Below are 18,645 nucleotides of genomic sequence, written 5' to 3'. Positions count from 1 at the left end.
GTATCCTTTAATGTGCTACTGCTCTGCTTTTACTGGGAAAATGGGAAATGTTTGACGAAGCTCTTGAAATGGTGGCAAACTAAGTAAATGCATTAAAATTTGATCCATACTAGGTGATTGTCTCCTTTTAAAAATTAACTATCAGTTTGGTTTTTAAAAATTGCAATGTTCTAGTACTTGATTTTGGTTAATTACCATCAGAGCCATTTGGGGGCACAGGCATTAATTTCATTTTAATAAACAGGATCAGCCTAATTTGGGAATCACTTTTATTTCAAAACTGAATTCCTAATGTAAATGTCTGAAAGAAGCCTCTATAAAACCCAACAGCATACACGAGAGTTATGTCTTCATAATGTAAACACAGCCGAAAAGTGCAATAAAGATATAAACACAAGAATTTGGGAACAGTCATTTATAAATGATTGCATAATTCCTAATACTTCATCCTTTGTTTTCCCAACCCTGCCTTTAAACTGCTTAATCTGTTTCCCTGACAGTTGGGGGTGTTGTGTGACACCTACAGAAGAAGTATTTTCTTCAATATTGCTATTATGAGCAACATCTTAGTATATAAAAAATGCCATGAGCAATGCTAATTTGAATGGCTTCTGAGCCAACGTCAACATCGCCGACACCATGGTGTTATGTATACCAAACCTAATCACTCTAGTAATATGATGCCTCAGTAAATCTGTGAACATTACCATGCAGTCACATCAACTTAGCACGGCCTCATGCTGCAGTATATTGACACAGAAGCACGCCGGTTTAGGAGCAGAACAGTTCAAGCAGAAGTACATAGTATGCATTTGTAATGTATTTATAATTTGTAATGTGGCTATCAGTCATAAACTCTGCTAATTTGATGGCACTCTTTTTCAGTCTTATTGAAAAGATCTTGCAAATGCTACTTCAAAATCAGATATGTCCGTTTTGAAAGAGGCGATTTGTCATCTTTATGACATGATATGCCTTATTTTTTTAATTTTATGTTTATTTAAGTGTTTGATTTTTTATTTATTTTGAGGGAGACAGCACACGAGAGCACGAGCAGGGGAGGGGCAGAGAGAGAGAAAGAGGGAGAGAGAGAATCTTAAGCAGGCTCTGTGCTCTCAGTGATCATTCCTACAACCATGAAACCTTGATCTGAGCTGAAATCAAGAGTCGGGCACTTAACTGACCCAAGTGCTCGATATGCTTTATTTTAGGAAACATTATCAATTCAGTTTCAAATTTATAAAACATACTGAGTGGTAATTATTCCCTTCCTAGAATAATTACTTTCGTGCAGAAGGAAATACCTGTACGACTCAAGTTTCCTTTGGAGCCATATAGGAAACACGATTCCTATAAGATAAGACTCATGAGTGCTCACAAATATAAAAATATTTATACCAGCAATCTTCCAACCAGTGTGGTGTCAGTAAATGGCATGCAATATACCCACTTAGAATTCTTGCATATCTAAAATAATTCATCTTTGTTTTGCTCAAGTTGTCATGGATAAAAAGACACACATGTACTAGTATAGAAAATAGATGACCATAATAACACAAAAGATGATTAAGTCACAACTGTGGGCCTGGCAAAGGATTTGCTAACAGTATTCTGGTCCTTGGATCAAAAGGGCAACTAAATAAAAACCACCTGAGCACATGTTTCTCTAGCGTAATCAACCTTATTAAAGAATATAATGGGATAGAGTTCACTAAATGTATTTTGGGGATAAAGCTATCTTTTAAGGGATTTTTCTTCGTGTTTTATGACTGTCCACTGATGTAGTAAGTCAGTATTACTTTGATGGTAAAACATTGGTAGTTCAGGATTTTTCTGTCTTTGTTTTGGGGGTAACCAGAGTGTAACTTTTATCATTGAAGGCTTGGTCATGAGTAATTTTTGGAGTCAAGTCTTGAAAAGAAACTAACCTGAGCTTTGCTGACCTTTTTCAAAACCACATGATACAATGTTTAGGACTGTTCCTCTGAACAGAATGTATGGTGCAGTGAGTAGAAATATCTGGAAAGAGTCTCCAAGGGTTCAGTGAGGGTTATGTGGACTATAAGGCAGCAGGGGCAGCAGGGGGCTTCTTTCCCTTCTTCTAGCAGAAGGGGTTACATCTAAACTCAGCTTCCCACAGGATAAGTGGTTTCTTTACTCTGCCAGCCTTTTGTGGCCATGAGGTTACCCGGTGTTGGATAGCTAGCTTTCTCAGACAGCTTCTGTAAACAACTGACATACAAATCCTAACTCTTGGTACAAAGCAATTGTGTATTCCTGCTCTGGCAAGACTACTTTCTCATTCTTAACCTATAAGAAGGGAGATGCCTCTTCATAGGGGAGCAACTCCACATTGTAACAGGTTCGATTAAGAAATGTACCCTTGGGGCGCCTGGGTGGCTCAGTCGGTTAAGCGTCCAACTTCAGCTCAGGTCATGATCTCACAGTCTGTGAGTTCAAGCCCCATGTCAGGCTCTGGGCTGACAGCTCGGAGCCTGGAGCCTGCTTCAGATTCTGTGTCTCCCTCTCTCTCTGCCCCTCCCCTGCTCATGCTCTGTCTCTCTCTGTCTCAAAAATAAAAATAAAAAAAATAAAAACATTAAAAAAAAAAGAAATGTACCCTAATACTGGGCACAATGAGCAGCCCTGAAGGCATTCTTCTGGCATGACATGATACATTTGGTTAAGTCTCTAGGTGGTTCTATTTACAAAACATTTGATGCATAAAGATCATTGGCTTACCAAAGCATTCAATTGTGCTATAAAAGATAAAACACCCACCATATTACATTGGTTGCAGATTAAGCTACTTTGGTGATTATATACTGGGGGAAAAAAAACCTTCACTTTACTATAAGCAACATACAATTAGGTAATGTTATATTCAGTCTAGTAATAAGGAACTCTCTCTCAAATGGAGAAGAAGAATAGGGATGGAGAGGGCTTTCTCATATGCCCAGCAAGCCCCCTGCAGTCACAAACCATATACAATTCCAGTTTTACTAGCCATCAGAACCAGGGACAGATTAGAGGGGTGAAGAAGATGTTTATAAAGATTGGCAACTGGAAAGATTGGCTCAACAGTACAGAACAACCCTTTAGCACTCAGTGTGGTGATTTTTATCATCATGGCAAAGGATGGATTTCAGATTCTGGTAGTTTGTTATTTTAAAAAGCATGCTCTGGGGTAGAATTTTCTTCTGAAATACATGCATGATTCCCACTGATATGCTCTTGCAATATGTTCCCTCTAGTTAGGAAATTCTTCTGAAGTAATGGCCAGTATAATCCAGTTATAGAGAAGTAAAAACTACTGTGTGATATACCCATTAATATGCCAATGAATGTTTGTTTTCTTTGAAACTAAGAATTCAGGGACTCCAAGAATTGAGTCCTTTTCTCTGAAGGTCATTACTGCCACTCTTAGTGCTTGAATAATTATATCAGTAATGACTCATCCCCTTTATGTGATGATGGTAAAGTTGAAGCAGGCCAGGAGACACAATTCAAAGATGTATTGATTTCAACAGTATGCAAATTATTTTATATACAATGGACTCTCTCTATATTATAACTTTTTTCTCCCTACTCCATGTTTTTCTGTTTATAATGGAAAAGTAAAATAATGGGAACAGTAAATATTGAATAAATTTGACCATTATAAAATTAAATCACTCAAAGTAGGAAATAAAAATGAAAATGTCTGAGGCTTTTTCTTACATATTTGGTGAAATTGTGTAAATAGGGAGGGAACTCCTGCCTAATTGAAAGGGTATGAGTTATATTGGAGGATTTTACAATCATCCCTAGAAATTGCTTTGAGACAGTTAACATAGTTCAGACTAAAGTATCCACCTTTATCTCTCATGGACAATAAATGCTAAATGGTCCAAAGTCCAAATTGATCTTTTTCACAATCCAAATCCACTGAAATATTTAATTACTAATGCTTAATTTTCTGTTGGCAGGAGAAAGAAGAGGAAGATGAAGCTCTTCAGAACAAAAATCCATCTGCCACCAATAAGAGCCTTTGTACTGAAAAAGCAGTCGGTGATAACATGACTTTTCTTTCTCTGTCCTAGTTTTGTATTTTAGTTCTTTGGGAAGAAAGACATTTAAAAAAATTGACAGGCTTTCAAAAAATGATGCAATAAAAATTAAATTGCATAGACTTTGTCAGGAAATAAAGGGAATATGTATGTTTGATGTAGGGACTCCGAACCTTGAGCACATCCTGTGTGTCAAATGGGAATGAATGAATTTTGGTGATATTTAGCTTTGTAGTAATAATGACTAGAAATGTTAGCATCAACATCAATAACTTATTACTTCATAAGCCACATTTGAAAAAAAAAGTCCCTGAGACAATATTACTTTGGCCGTTATTCAAATGAGCAGGAACAAATGAGGCATTTATACAGTTTTTTTTTTCTTACTCAAATCAACCTAAATTTCACTAAGAAATGAATCTACCAAAAAGAGCTTTGCAATTAAAAATAACTTAGATTAGAGACAATCTATTTTACAAAAGAATATGTTCTATTTGTACTTATTTATTGTATAAAACAAAAATCAATTTTCTGTTAAGGGTCTTTCATTCATAATTGAAGCAGGTTAGATCTAATTAATGGAAACATTTTTTTTTCTGCCAAGAAGTTCTATCATCAAATAAGGAAGCAGACCAGTGAAACCTAAGTCCATATGATTTTTAAAAATGCCTCCTCTTTATATGATGCTCAGTCCACATATGTATTTAAATATATATATATATATATATATATATATATATATAAACTGTTGGGGCGCCTGGGTGGCTCAGTCAGTTAAGTATCTGATCGGCTCAAGTCCTGATCTCGCGGTTCGTGAGTTCGAGCCCCACGTCCGGTGCTGTGCTGACAGCTCAGAGCCTGGAGCCTGCTTCGGATTCTGTGACCCCTTCTCTCTGTCCCTCCCCTGCTCTCTCTCTCTCTCTCTCTCTCTCAAAAATAAATAAAACATTAAAAACATAAAAAAATAAAAAATAAAAAATATAACTGCAATGTAGCTGCCAATTATCTACAAGTCAGTTAGAAAAAAGCCTTAATATGCTACTTTAAGTCAAACACAGGGATAGAGTGACTCAGTGCATTGAATCAAGTACAGGAAACTGGGCAAATGCAGAACTAAGCTGAGATTTGCCCAATTATCTGTGACTTCTTGGCAGTCATATTGGTCCTCAAGGCGGAATCCGTGGGTCCGTGAGAGGTCTTTCTACCTGCCACCTCTAGCTGCTGCTGCTGCTGCCTCTGCTTGGAAAACGATGAATGCCCTTTCCCCAAAAAGAATATCTTAATTTTATTAAATCAGGTTGGCACCTTTGTTGAAATCAATCGGTTTATATGTGTAGGTCTATTTTGGGACTCAGTCCTCTCTCTATCGATCTATATGCTTACCTTTATGCTAATTCCACAGTCTTAATTTCTGTAGCTTTAAAGGGAATCCAATAAGTCGTCTCACTGTTCTTATCTAAAATTGTTTTGCCTATTCTAGATCTCCACACTTCTCTATAAATTTTAGAAGCAACTTGTCAGAGTCTGCAAAAAAAGGATGTTCAGACTGTATTAGAGATTGTGCCGAATCCATAGATCAATTTTAGGGAAAGGACATTCAAACAATATTGACTAATTCATGAACGTATTTCTCTTACCGTATTCAGGGCTTCTTTACTTTCTCTAAGAAATGTTTTGAAGTTATCATTGTAGAGGTTTTAAATATCTTTCATTAAACTGGTCCCAAATATTTCAAATTTTTGATGATTTAGATTTTTTATTTTATTTGATTATTATTTTTTAAATATAATTTATTGTTAGGTTAACTAACAAATAGTGTATACAGTGTGCTCTTGGCTTTGGGAGTAGATTCCCATGATTCATCGCTTACATACAACACCCAGTGCTCATCCCAATAAGTGCCTCCTTCAATGCCCATCACCCATTTTCCCCTCTCCCCTGCTCCTCCACCAACCCTCAGTTTGTTCTCCATAAGAGTCTCTTATGGTTTTCCTCTCTCTCTTCCCCTTCCCTTCCCCCATGGTCTTCTGTTAAGTTTCTCAAATTTCACATATGAGTGAAAACATATATTTGTCTTTCTCTGACTGATTTATTTCACTTAGCATAAAACCCTCCAGTTCCATCCACATCGTTGCAAATGGTAAGATTTCATTCTTTCTCATTGCCAAGTAGTATTTCATTGTATATATAAACCACCTCTTTTTTATCCATTCATCAGTTGATGGACATTTGGGCTCTTTCCACAATTTGGCTATTGTTGAAAGTGCTGTTATAAACATTGGGGTACATGTGCCTCTACAAAAACTAGTAGAATAGTACTCCCAATATCCTTCATGACATAGACACAAAATCTTCAAAAATATTAATCCTTTACATATGTTGCAAATTTTGATTTTCTAATATTTTTGAAGATTTTGTGTCTATGTCATGAAGGATATTGGGAGCAGTTTTCTTTTCTTGTAATATCTCTCTGGCTTTGGTATCAAGATTATTCTGGCTTCACAGTCTTGGGATATTTTTTCTCTGCCTTACTTTTAAACAAAAATTTGGAGAAATTAGTATTTTTTCCTGTTTGATAAATTTTATCAGTGAAACCAAATTGGTCTAAAGTTTTATTTGAGGGAAGATTTATTTTATTACAAATTTCATTTGTAAAAAAAATTAAAAATTTTTTAATTAAAAATTTTTTTAATTTAAATTTTAAAAAATTGGAAAGTTGTGTTTTCAAGTAATTTTCTATTTAGTATATTGTCATAAAATTATTCATCATATTCACAACTATTTAATGCCTATAAAACTTAAAGTGATATCCCTGTTTTTATTCTTTATATTGATACTTTTTGGGTTTTTTTCAAAACTAATCTTGTAAAGAGTTTATCAATTTTGTTAATATTTGCTAAAAGCCAAATTTTTACTTGTTACATATTCTTTTTTGTTTGTTTTCTACTTGAGTTCTGTTCTTATATTTACATCTTTCCTCTTTTTTGATTGATTTCAATTTGGATTTGTTTCTAGCTTTTTAATGTGAATATTAGATTATTTTAAAGCTTTCTTTTCTAATAGAGGCATTTCAAACTACAAATTCCTTCTAAATACTTCTTCAGTTGACATGTTGTTTTTATTATCCTTCAATTTGAAATTTTCTTTAATTTCCCTTGTTATTTCTGCTTTGATTTAAATGTTATTTAGAAGCATACTAATTAAGTTCCAAATAAATTGTGGGTAGATTTCTAGTTTTCTATATATTTCATTGATTTGATTAAGCATCTCATTGTAATGGTCAGAGAACATACTCTACAAGTTATGTAGTTTGAAATCTACTGAGACTTATTGCCCAGCATACAGACAATCTTGTTGGATGTTCCATGAGCACTATGTATTCTGGAGATATCGAGTGTAGTGTTCTATAAATGTCAATTAGGACAGGTTGAGAGATAACCTTGTTCAGGCTGTCTAAATATTTAATAATTTAATTTTGTTGTTTACTTTTTATATATATTACCAAGAGGTTGTATGAAAATTTCCAGCTATGTTGTGGATTTTGTTTACTTTTTTCTTTAGTTTTGCCATTGGTTTTGAAATTCTTTTGCTAGATCAATATGTATTTAGGACTTCTGTCTTCCTTGTAAGGAATTTATCATTATCAAATATCCCTCTTTCTTTCTTGTAATACTCTTTGACTATTATTAATATGGTCATTTAAGCTTTCTTAAGCTTAGTGTTTTCATCCTCTAACTTCAAGTCTATATGTCTTTTTATATAAAGCACATCATTTGCAGCCATTGTTCAGCTGGGTCTTGCTCTTTATCCAGACTGACACCTCCACCTCTTTTTGTTTTTGTTTTTTATGTTTATGTATTTGTTTTTGCGAGAGAGAGAGACAGAGAGAGAGAGAGAGAGTGAGCAGAGAGAGACAGGGAATCCCAAGCAGACTCTGCACTGACAGAAGGCTCTACATGTGGGACCCTGACCCACAAACCATGAGATCATGACCTGAGCAGAAACCAAGAGTTGGATGCTCAACCGACTGAGCCATCCAGGTGCCCCCCACTTCCACCTCTCAGTTGGAGTGTTTAGCCAATTTAAGATTAATATGGTTGGGTTTATGTCTACCATTTTGCCATTTATTCTCCATTTGTTTCTTTTGCTTCCTTCCCCCTCCGTTTATTCCTTTCCTGCCTTCTTTGAGGTTATTTCAATACTTTTAGTATTGAGTATTATTGTATCTATTCCTATTCTTTTTTTAACTATATATCTTTAGTCTTGTTGTTTTTCTTGCTCTAGGCCTACCATATGCAACTTAACTTACCAAAATCTATGTAGAGTTAATATTGCATGACTTCCCCCTTTTTACTTTATGCCTGACACTTCCTACTTCCATTTTCTACTTGATAAATGTAATAAACTTATAACAGTACAATTTCATTTACCCACCTCCCTTTTTAGTAGTATTATTTTCACATTGTTTTTTTTTAACAAATGTTTTAAACACCACCTTACAAATGTTGTTATTTTTGCCTTAGAGACAGTTGTCTTTTACGGAATTATTGACCAAAAAAAGTAGTATTTTATATTTTCCCCCATATCCTCCATTTCCAAAGGTCTATATTCCTTCCAGTAGACCTGAGTTTCCACCTGCCATTATTTTCCTTCACTCAGAACAACATCCTTTTACATTTCTTGTAGTGAAGTCCTGCTGGTAATGAATTCCATCAGTTATTTGAACATGTCTTTATTTCATTCTTGTTTCTGAAACATATTTTAACTGGATACAGAATTTTGGGTTGACAATTTTTTTTCTTTTAGCACTTTAAAATTTTTCTTCTGTTATCTTCTGGTTTTCATTATTTCTCATGAGTAATTAACTATAATTTGTGTGATTATTTTCTCCTTGCATGTAATGTGTCTCTTTTCTCTATTTTTCAAGTTTCTCTTTATATTTGCTTTTTAGCAGTTCAACCCTGATGTACTTAGATATTTTCTTTGTATTTATCCTATTTGCCATTTGCTGAATTTACAGGTTTATAAGTCAATGTTTTTCATCAAAAGTGAGAAAAAAATGGCCATAATTTCCTCAAATACTTCTTTGCTACATTCACTATGTCGTCTACTTCTAGGACTCAAATTACATACACGTGAAGACCATTTTCCTGTCATCCTATATTTATAATAGCATATTGAATATCTTAGTTTGCTAAAGTTGACATTAAGGCTATCACAGGGCTGGTTTCTATTGGCCACTTTCTTCCAGCTCACTGTGCCAAGGTCAGGAAACATCTTCAGGCTGTGGACTGGGGTGACCATGGGGCTCATCTCATGAACTTTCCCTTCCCTCAAGGTTTGTAGTATTGCACTCCTTGTTATCTAATTCCTAAAAGTAGTGGTCTCATACATTTTTTCCAGTTTTATAATTATTTATGACATAAAGGAGTGATTAGTATAATTGACTTCATCATATCTGGAAGCAAAAGTCCTCTCTACTTAGATTGAATATTTTTACATGTCTCCAAGGATATATTTAAAAATCCTGTTTTCCTTCCTCTATTAACTGTTCTTAACTGTGGTCAAGTTATTCTCTTTCTTGAGTTTGTCTTTCCTCTCTCATGGCATTGCTGTTTCTTAAATGTATGGTGATTGTTGATTGCATAAACATACAAAGCATACATCAGTCAAGCTCACAATAGGAACATATAGCACAGTTGAAATAGGACAATCAGAGGAGAGTTAATTTACAAAGGTGTGGGCATAGGGGAACCTCAGGAACTTTTAGTCTTAGGTAGAACAAGTCAGTCTGTATAATGGTACTTGTAAGATATTAAACATGGGAATTGTTGGTATCTATGATTTCTGCCATGCACCGTGAGGAAGAATAATTAAGTCAGCATTCATAAACTTGGGGAGAGGGAGAGGAAGATGGAGAGGAAGAGAGAGAGAAATTCCTTATTGTGGTCAACAATCTGATTTTACCTATTCCAGTGTCTGTATGTGTCAGTGGTCTGTTGGTTAAGTGCCATTGCCAGAGTTGACCAACAAATGCTCTTGATATTCTTGGAGTTAGTTTAGCCTGATTCTATCACTTGTCACAAGAAGAATCTAATACTGACAATAAAGGATAAGAGTGGAGGGAAATGAAGAAGACTGGTTTAAGATAATTTATTCAATATGAAGAGGGCAACCTAAATTTTGTTAGTTTAATTTTTTAAAGGAATTTAGGCACCTGCTGTTTTGCTTAAGACAAAAAGATTGAATAAGTGTATCTTTTTAATTTTTTTCATTCTTTCCCATATCCATTAAAAGGGAAATGACATCTGAAAGTTTATATAATATAGTCCCTATCATTTTGTTTTTGCTTACTTCAAATTTCTCAGATTTTCGTTAATCAACTAAATAGGAATGGAATGTATCATTAAGTGTGCTGGTTCATCAACTAAGATTTCATCAATGTTTCATATACTATGCACTTTGGTCCAGAGCTTTGCTTGATTAACATCTGAAACACTCCACACATTTTAAATGCTTATCCTAAAAATGAATTCACTCATAATCTTAGGCAAAATGTCGATGTCTTAGTTCTTAAAAGAATACTAGTTTTATCATTCCTTATGGAACAAAGAGTTAAGGTGGTTAATGATTGCTGCATGTATCACTACTAATGGAACAAAGCACTTGTTATTTCCTGTTCAGGAGTTGAAGGTGGTTAATTATTATATTACCTATCTTCACACAGAATAGTTAAAACTTAAGATAGAAGCTGTCACATAAACTATTTACCTACTGTACAAAGTTATAAAAGGAATTATGTTTGCAAACATAAGAAAAGCATAGCATATTCATTTAATACTTATTAATTGGCTATGTTTAAATAAAAACTTATACAAGTTTAAGCCATGAATATAATGCTCCCTTCTTTTTAAATTTTTATTTATATTGTTTATATGAACAGGATATGGTAATGAGATGAGGGGATGCATTAAACAAGACAGAGCCAAATTTTATAGCTTGGTTAGGGGAAGGAAAACACTAGAGCTTTTAAAATAAGACTTACAATGAATGTTTATGGAAGTAGATGCAGGCAGGGCTGTTAAGTAACTGTATGCCTTTAATTCACCAAAGGAAAATAAATAATTTTATCCATCCTGGTGAAAAACTAGCCAATCCAAATGTATATTCAAATTATTTATTACTCATGAATTTAATCAGAAAATTAGTATATATTGAGGATTCTGACATCTAATTTATGTCTTGGTTTGGTGAGTATGCAGGGAATTGGAGACGATGTCAGGTGGAAAACAAGTATGGTTTCTAGTGAGGTTTGGGGGTCATGCAAGATGTGCACTGATTTATCCACATTTTCCAGCACTGTGTCTTCGCTCTGTAAGCCATTTTTATCTGTTCCTGTTTTTCCTTTTATTATTGAACAATGAGAACAAAAGCATGTATCTGAAAATATACATTTTGGAAAAGTCTATATAAGGCAAGTTCATCCAAGCATACTGTGTTCTTTGCTCTAAGACATTTTTTTTCTACTTTGTTTTGATCATCTTGTCTTAGCTTGCTGCCAGCCTCAGGGCTAAATTTTTGGTTCTTTTGTGCAAATCTTGGTGTGTGTGTATGTATGTGTATGTGTGTGATGGGGTGTGGGGGAGGGTAATGTTGAAGAAGAGACTAGTTACAGGATGATATTGAAGAGGTACAGAATGCCAAGTCATAGGGTAATTCCATAGTTGCCAGCACCCTCTACAGTAGGGTCATGTCTAACCCAAACCAGAAAATTTTCCTCCTTGAAAATACTCCGTCTCACGCTTGCATATGCCTAAACTGTCCCACCATTTACCATAGTCACTGGTACCTGAACCCTGTCAGTCCTTACCTGAATGTGGGTCCACTAGGTCTACAAATCCTCCTTCTACATTTGCCCTTCTTTGGGGATCAACTTTGGGAATAGGATTCAGATTAAACCTCAGCTCCCCACAGTGTGAGTCAGATCCAGGCAGGTTCTTCATCTCCAACCTTTCTCCATTGTTAGAATTTGGCTTTCGGGAATTTTCTATGATAAACCTCAGAGGTTTATAGGGAGTTGGGCAAATACTTTTATTATTTTTTTAAATATAATTTATTGTCAAATTGGTTTCCATACAATACCCAGTGCTTATCCCAACAAGTGCGCTCCTCCCCGCCCATCACCCACTTTCCCCTCTCCCCCACTTCCCATCTACCCTTAGTTTGTTCTCAGTCCTTAAGAGTCTCTTATGGTTTGCCTCCCTCCCTCTCTGTAACTTTTTTTTTTACCTTCCCCTCCCTCATGGCCTTCTGTTAAGTTTCTCTAGATCCACATATGAGTGAAAACATATGGTACTTGTCTTTCTCTGTCTGGCTTATTTCACTTAGCCTAACACCCTCCAGTTCTATTCACGTTGCTGCAGATGGCCAGATTTCGTTCTTTCTCATTGCCAAGTAGTATTCCATTGTATATATAAACCACATCTTCTTTATCCTTTCATCATTTGATGGACATTTAGGCTCTTTCCATAATTTGGCTATTGTTGAAAGTGCTGTTATAAGCATTCCTAAGCGGGATTCAGTGAGTGAAATGTTGCAAGGACCACAAAGTACCAGAGACATCACTCCAAGCATGAAACCTACAGATAACACAATGACTCTAAACGCATATCTTTCAATAACAACGCTGAATGTAAATGGACTAAATGCTCCAATCAAAAGACATAAGGTATCAGAATGGATTAAAAACAAGACCCATCTATTTGCTGTCTACAAAAGTCTCATTTTAGACCTGAGGACACCTTCAGATTGAAAGTGAGGGGGTGGAGAAGTATCTATCATGCTACTGGAAGTCAAAAGAAAGCTGGAGTAGCCATACTTATATCAGACAAACTAGACTTTAAATTAAAGGCAGTAACAAGAGATGATGATGCAAATACTTTTATAAATAGTGCTCTTTAGAGGCATTGAAACTTCAAGTGATTTTTTGTGGAGCATTCCTATAAACAAGTACTGGATGGACTTCCATCCCTATCAGGAATTGGAAGAAATGAAAAAAAAAAAAAACCTCATTAAATGACTTAACGAGCCATTGAGTTTGAGCTCAAAAGGCTATACTGTGACTTTTGCCAAAAGAGGAGGTGAACACCAGGCTTAGGCCAATAGTTAAAACTTTAAAGTATAAGGCCATGGCAAGGACAGAAGGGAGACTGAAATAGAGGAAAATGCTCAAAAAATTTAAATCACACTAGATCTGAATTTTATTACTGGCACTCTTGAGAAAGAGGCCTCTGTTGTTCTTACACTTCTTTACTGTGAATCAATTATGGGATGATCTTGTTAGTAAAACATAATTATGCATTCTCCTTCCTTGGTTGTCCTTCCTAACTGCATTCCAACAATGAAGCCATGGCCACTCTTCTCTGCTTGTGTTCATGTTGTTTACATGAGAGTTATCTAAAAGACCAGGCCACAGTTTAATTCTCCATACAACACAAGGTTAAGTAGAGCCATTTTTTTGGGCTCAGCAGTTCTCTCTTCAAAAAGATTTTGAATGCACCTCAATTTAACAGCTTCTCTCTCTCTCTCTCTCTCTCTCTCTCTCTCTGAAGTGTAGTTACTTATAATTGTCCACAGCACTAAGCTCTTCTATGTGCCTGGCCCTAAGCTATGGCATGGGGATATATAAGTGAGGAAGATGCAGGAACTTTTTACCCTTATTCTGACCACTTAACCTGCTTTCTCATTAGTACAGTCAATCTGCCCTAGGTACTTACAAAGGAAAATCTTTTCCTTCATTCTATTTTCACACTCCTACAAGCTCCCATCTGACTCATTAAAGCCCTGATTCTTTGTCTGGTTTTCAGTATCCATGGCTGCCACCCAAATTTTGTTTACCTAAATTTTCCAACTTCCTCTTTTGCCCTATAAACCACGCTCTGCAAACTTTTGATTATGGCATTATTGGTAATTTCTAGGTAAAGCAATCTTCCCTGAAGGGGAATCCACAGAACCCTTACCTGAAGGGAGAGAAAATGAAGAATGACTATTTGTAGCTCAGGAGAAAGAGAAGGAACTAAAATTTGCAATTATTGTGTGCCAAACACAGAGATAAGTATCTCATTTACATTATTTTATTTAATTTAGTAGCAGAAATACATACAATATACTATGCAAAGTGAAAGAAGTATAAATAGCACAAAGGGATCACATCATAGGGAGAGTGATTTACCCAACTGAGCACTGAGGGCATGGCTGGATGTTTTTCATACATGAGGTGAGTATTTTGGTGACACATGAAGATGGTGCTGGCCCAGTTCTGGGTAGTCCATAGCATGCCAGTTTTCCTTCTAGCTTCTCCTATTTCTGTCCTCTGATTCATTCCATTCACAGGAGCTAGAGAGTACAAACCCACTAGAGTGATTTCCCACTGGGTTGGACCCTTAAATCTCTTCAGCAGTGGACAAGGACGTAGATCTGACTTACCTTTTCAAATTCACTCTAGTCACTCTTCATTCACTCACTTCGCTTCAGCCACCTTGACCTACTGGGTTCTTAAAAGTACCAGGTATTTTTCAGCCTGGAAGACTTTTCACATGCACTCTGTATGGCATGTCCTCCCTGACCCTCCCTTAGAAGGTGGATGCACTCTTGGACTAGAGCTTGTGCATTTGGCTGATTGTAGGATTGGAGGCATTTCAAACAAGTTGTGTTTACCAAGCACAAGAAATTCTTATCTTACAACCTGGTTTGGTAAGCAATTTCATTTCCCAAAGGCTTATTTGTTAAATTGAGAGCTTCTGTTTCCCTCAGAAACATTAGCAATGAGAGGGTTGAGTTTACCTAGGGAGTGGGTTTGCTTATGGTTGTGGATGTGAGTTTTGGTGTTTAGCTTATCTTTGATACTGAGACCTGAAAATTTCCTTACCCACGTCATGAATGTTATATGTGTAGCTGGTTATGGACTTTGAATTTCTGATATCTGGCTACTATTGCCATATTTTATGTGATTATTAGCTGTTATAAAATAAATAAACAATGAGTTAATCACATTTACTGTAACAGAAATTAATATAGGGCTACCGCCTGTCTATTTCCCTGGATGGCCTGAATTTTATAGATCATTTTACTATTGGGAAATTCTTAAGCTGTCCAGGAGAACTTGGTTTAGTTGTGGCTATTTCTCATGTGTTGTGTACTTTTTTTTTTTCTACTCCTGCTTGAAAAAAAAACCATTGACTTTTATCTAGTAAATGCACATCTTGGGGTGGAGGTTGGGATAGAAAGGGGATGATTAACATAGCAGGTGATTTTAATAGAGTGGGAGAAATCTGATGGGCAAAGTGAATGGTTACCTGGTGGCTTCTGTGGGAGTTTGGGATTCGTCAGGGCTGATCTCAGGGGCTCAGTGATGGTAAGAAGAGGTGAGCTGAGCCAGGTGATAGAACAGAAACAGAAAGTCTTGTAGGGCAGGATGGGTGGGAATACACAGTTGAATCAGAGTCAAAGCGTCTTAGGATCCAGAACCCCTCATTACAAACTCTCACCCCTGTCTCTCTCCTTTGTCCCATTGAAATATTAAAAGCAATCATAAGCTCATCAAAGGAGGAAGACTTTTAAGGATTTAGGGCTTTGTTTGTGTGTGGGGCGGGAGGTGAGGTAAGGGTGGGAGAGGAGGATCCTAATTCTTTTGCAAGTAATCATAAAACAAGACACCGGTTATTGAATTATTGTGCATTGATATCTTCTAATAAGACCAGGAAAAGTCATTATCTGATAATTAGCAAAGAATACTTAGGCCCACTGTGCAGCATTAAAAAAAAAATGATTGCAGTGTATTTAAAAGAGCGGCTGAGAACAACAATCTTCACTGGGTGATTCCTGATGGGGAAGATGGACTAATGGGAAATACAAATGTTTTGACATCTGTTATGAAATAGACTGGAAAGTGCATTGAAGGAGCAAGGAAAAACCATTCTCACATAGACCACAAATGAGCTTTGGTAGAAAGTAATATACCAAAAATATTGTTATCCAGTGAGACTAGATCTTAGGAAAACAAAGTCATCATGACTTGAATTCATTTCTCACAATGTCCACATCCACATTCATATTTCTTATTTGTCAAGAAATCTTTTCCGTGTCTGGTGCATCTGATAGAAACATAAACTACTTAGAATCAACTTGTACAAATTTATACTCACTCAGTGGAGATCAGCAGTACTGACCCATTGAACACCTCAGAAGCATGCAAATATAGTGGAAATATAGCAGAGTGACTGCATTTTGAATGGCTGTTAAATTAAGTAATAGTAGACCATTTAAGCACTGCATTTTCCAGAAATCAACACTGAATTTTCTGTTTGAACTGAAGGTATGAATGGCAAATGGAGATCAAGGAAGGAAGTTGCTGAGAAAGGAATTAGTATTGATATCTGATAAATACAAATGACATGAGCCCTTTGTTCTTTGGTTGACTGAAGACATTTACTTTGTATATAACTTTACAAATAATTGTAATTATTGGAAAAAATATGTCAGCTTCACACAAGTCTTAAATCTAATGCCACTCTATTCCATTTGAGCTTTCTTAAAAAAAAGACCTTCGTTTTTTTTTTTTTTTGTCGTTTGTTTTGTTTTGTTTTGTTGGTAACTCTGGCTTTGTACTATGAAATCATGCTTCTCAGAATCACAAGATATAAAGTTATGAAAGAATATTAGAAATTATCGAGTCTACAAGTTGTTAAATTTGACTTGTTAAAGACGATACATGACAAATCTACTGAATTAGGCTCTGGGAATGGGACAATGCCAGATATTTTTAAACACTTCTGAAGATGATTTTGATGAAAACAGTGAAAATCCTTGACCATTCCACAGAGAGGTATTTCAGTTCTAGAGGTATTCAACAACTAGCCAAAGTCACAGAGTTGGTTTGGATGAGCATGAACTAAAATCTGAACTTTGGACTCTCAGGTCAGTGAGTTCTTTCTAAAACATCAATAAGCTACATAATTTAAAATATAATTTTGTCCTCATTGTGAATGTACTAAATCCAACTGACTTTTATACCTTAAAGTGGTTAGTTTTATGTTATGTGAATTTCACCTAACAAAAACAATATTAAAAAGTACTAATTTTGTTTTATCGTCACGTAAGCAAGTTAATTAATTTTCTAGGTATCACCTAGAATGGGAACCACATGTTATATCTGGGTAATGCTACAGATAACAGGGAAACTATTGATATGTATCATTCAAGCTACAATCAGCTTTCTTGCCTGTAAGATGAGAGAATGGGGATGATAGTGTCTTTGCTGCTGAATTAATGTAAAGCTATGAAGGCTGTATGTAGTACATACATGCATACATATGTACATACATATGTACATATGTATACATATGTATGTATGTACATATGTACATATGTATACATATGTATGTGTACATATGTACATATGTAGTATGTAAAGCTATGAAAGAGGCTGTATGTAGAGGCACACTAGTGCCTGGAACATAGTAGGTGATCACGACTAGATATGCTTAAGGACATACCACATGTCATGTGGCTCTTTTAATTTTCTCATCTTGCCTATGACGATGTCTTATACATAGTAGGTAATTAATAATTTATTTTAATAATAGACAGAGAAATCACCACAGCCTCTTGCTGGGTGGAAATAACTTTCTTTGAAATCTCACTTTGAGAGAGAGCTCAGCAAATTCCATTTACTCCATATGTGAATGTTCTGCTTTCCTGAGTCTGATTAGGTTACAAGTTGTAAGGGCAGGGCTCATTTTGGGGTAATTACAGCATTAAATGCACCCAGAAGGCTATTATACACTGGCCATATCCAATGCATATAATAAATAATTAATTGGACAAATAAATAAATAAAAATTACAGCTCATAAAAGTGCCTCATTAACTTGCCCAATACTAGTCTGGCTTTTGCAATTAATTTTAAACTCTCTTGTTTCTCCTTTATTAAGTAAGCTGAAATAAAATAGAAATGATATAATTGTTTTTGCTTTCTCATTTGGAGAAATACTCATGCAGGCTTAGTTCTCACAGCACACAGAAAATGAGACTAGATGAGTCCCATTCAATACACAACTAACATAGAATTCTCAACAATGATGGGATCACCCTTATTTTTCCACCCTTGTTCTCTATATATTCCAACGTAGAGGATATGATTCCCATGAATTTAGGAAAATAAAAATACTTATTTTGTCATCACTGGATCATTCTAGGGGAAAACTTAGAATTCATCCTCTTTTGTGACTATTGTTTTGTGAGCCTTCCTTGTTTTTTAAGCCCATCTTCACTCTTTGAGTAGGGAAAATGCACAATGACACGCCTGCTATGGATTCATCTCTTGACTTGTATCTTTCATCCCCAAAGTCCTGGTGTTATATGGTCAGAGGATACATTATGAGAACCCAGAGATAAAGTTCGTCAATACATCTTCCAGTACTATGTTCCAAGCACACTACAAATAGCCTCTTTCATAGCTTTACATCAATTCAACAAAATTTCTGTTTTATGAAAACCAACTAATAGCACCTTTAGAAAAGTAGACGTGGGGGTGCCAG

Source organism: Prionailurus viverrinus, chromosome C2 (genome assembly GCF_022837055.1).
Source record: "Prionailurus viverrinus isolate Anna chromosome C2, UM_Priviv_1.0, whole genome shotgun sequence".
NCBI classification, from domain to species: domain Eukaryota; kingdom Metazoa; phylum Chordata; class Mammalia; order Carnivora; family Felidae; genus Prionailurus; species Prionailurus viverrinus.
This window is presented reverse-complemented; position numbering follows the sequence as displayed.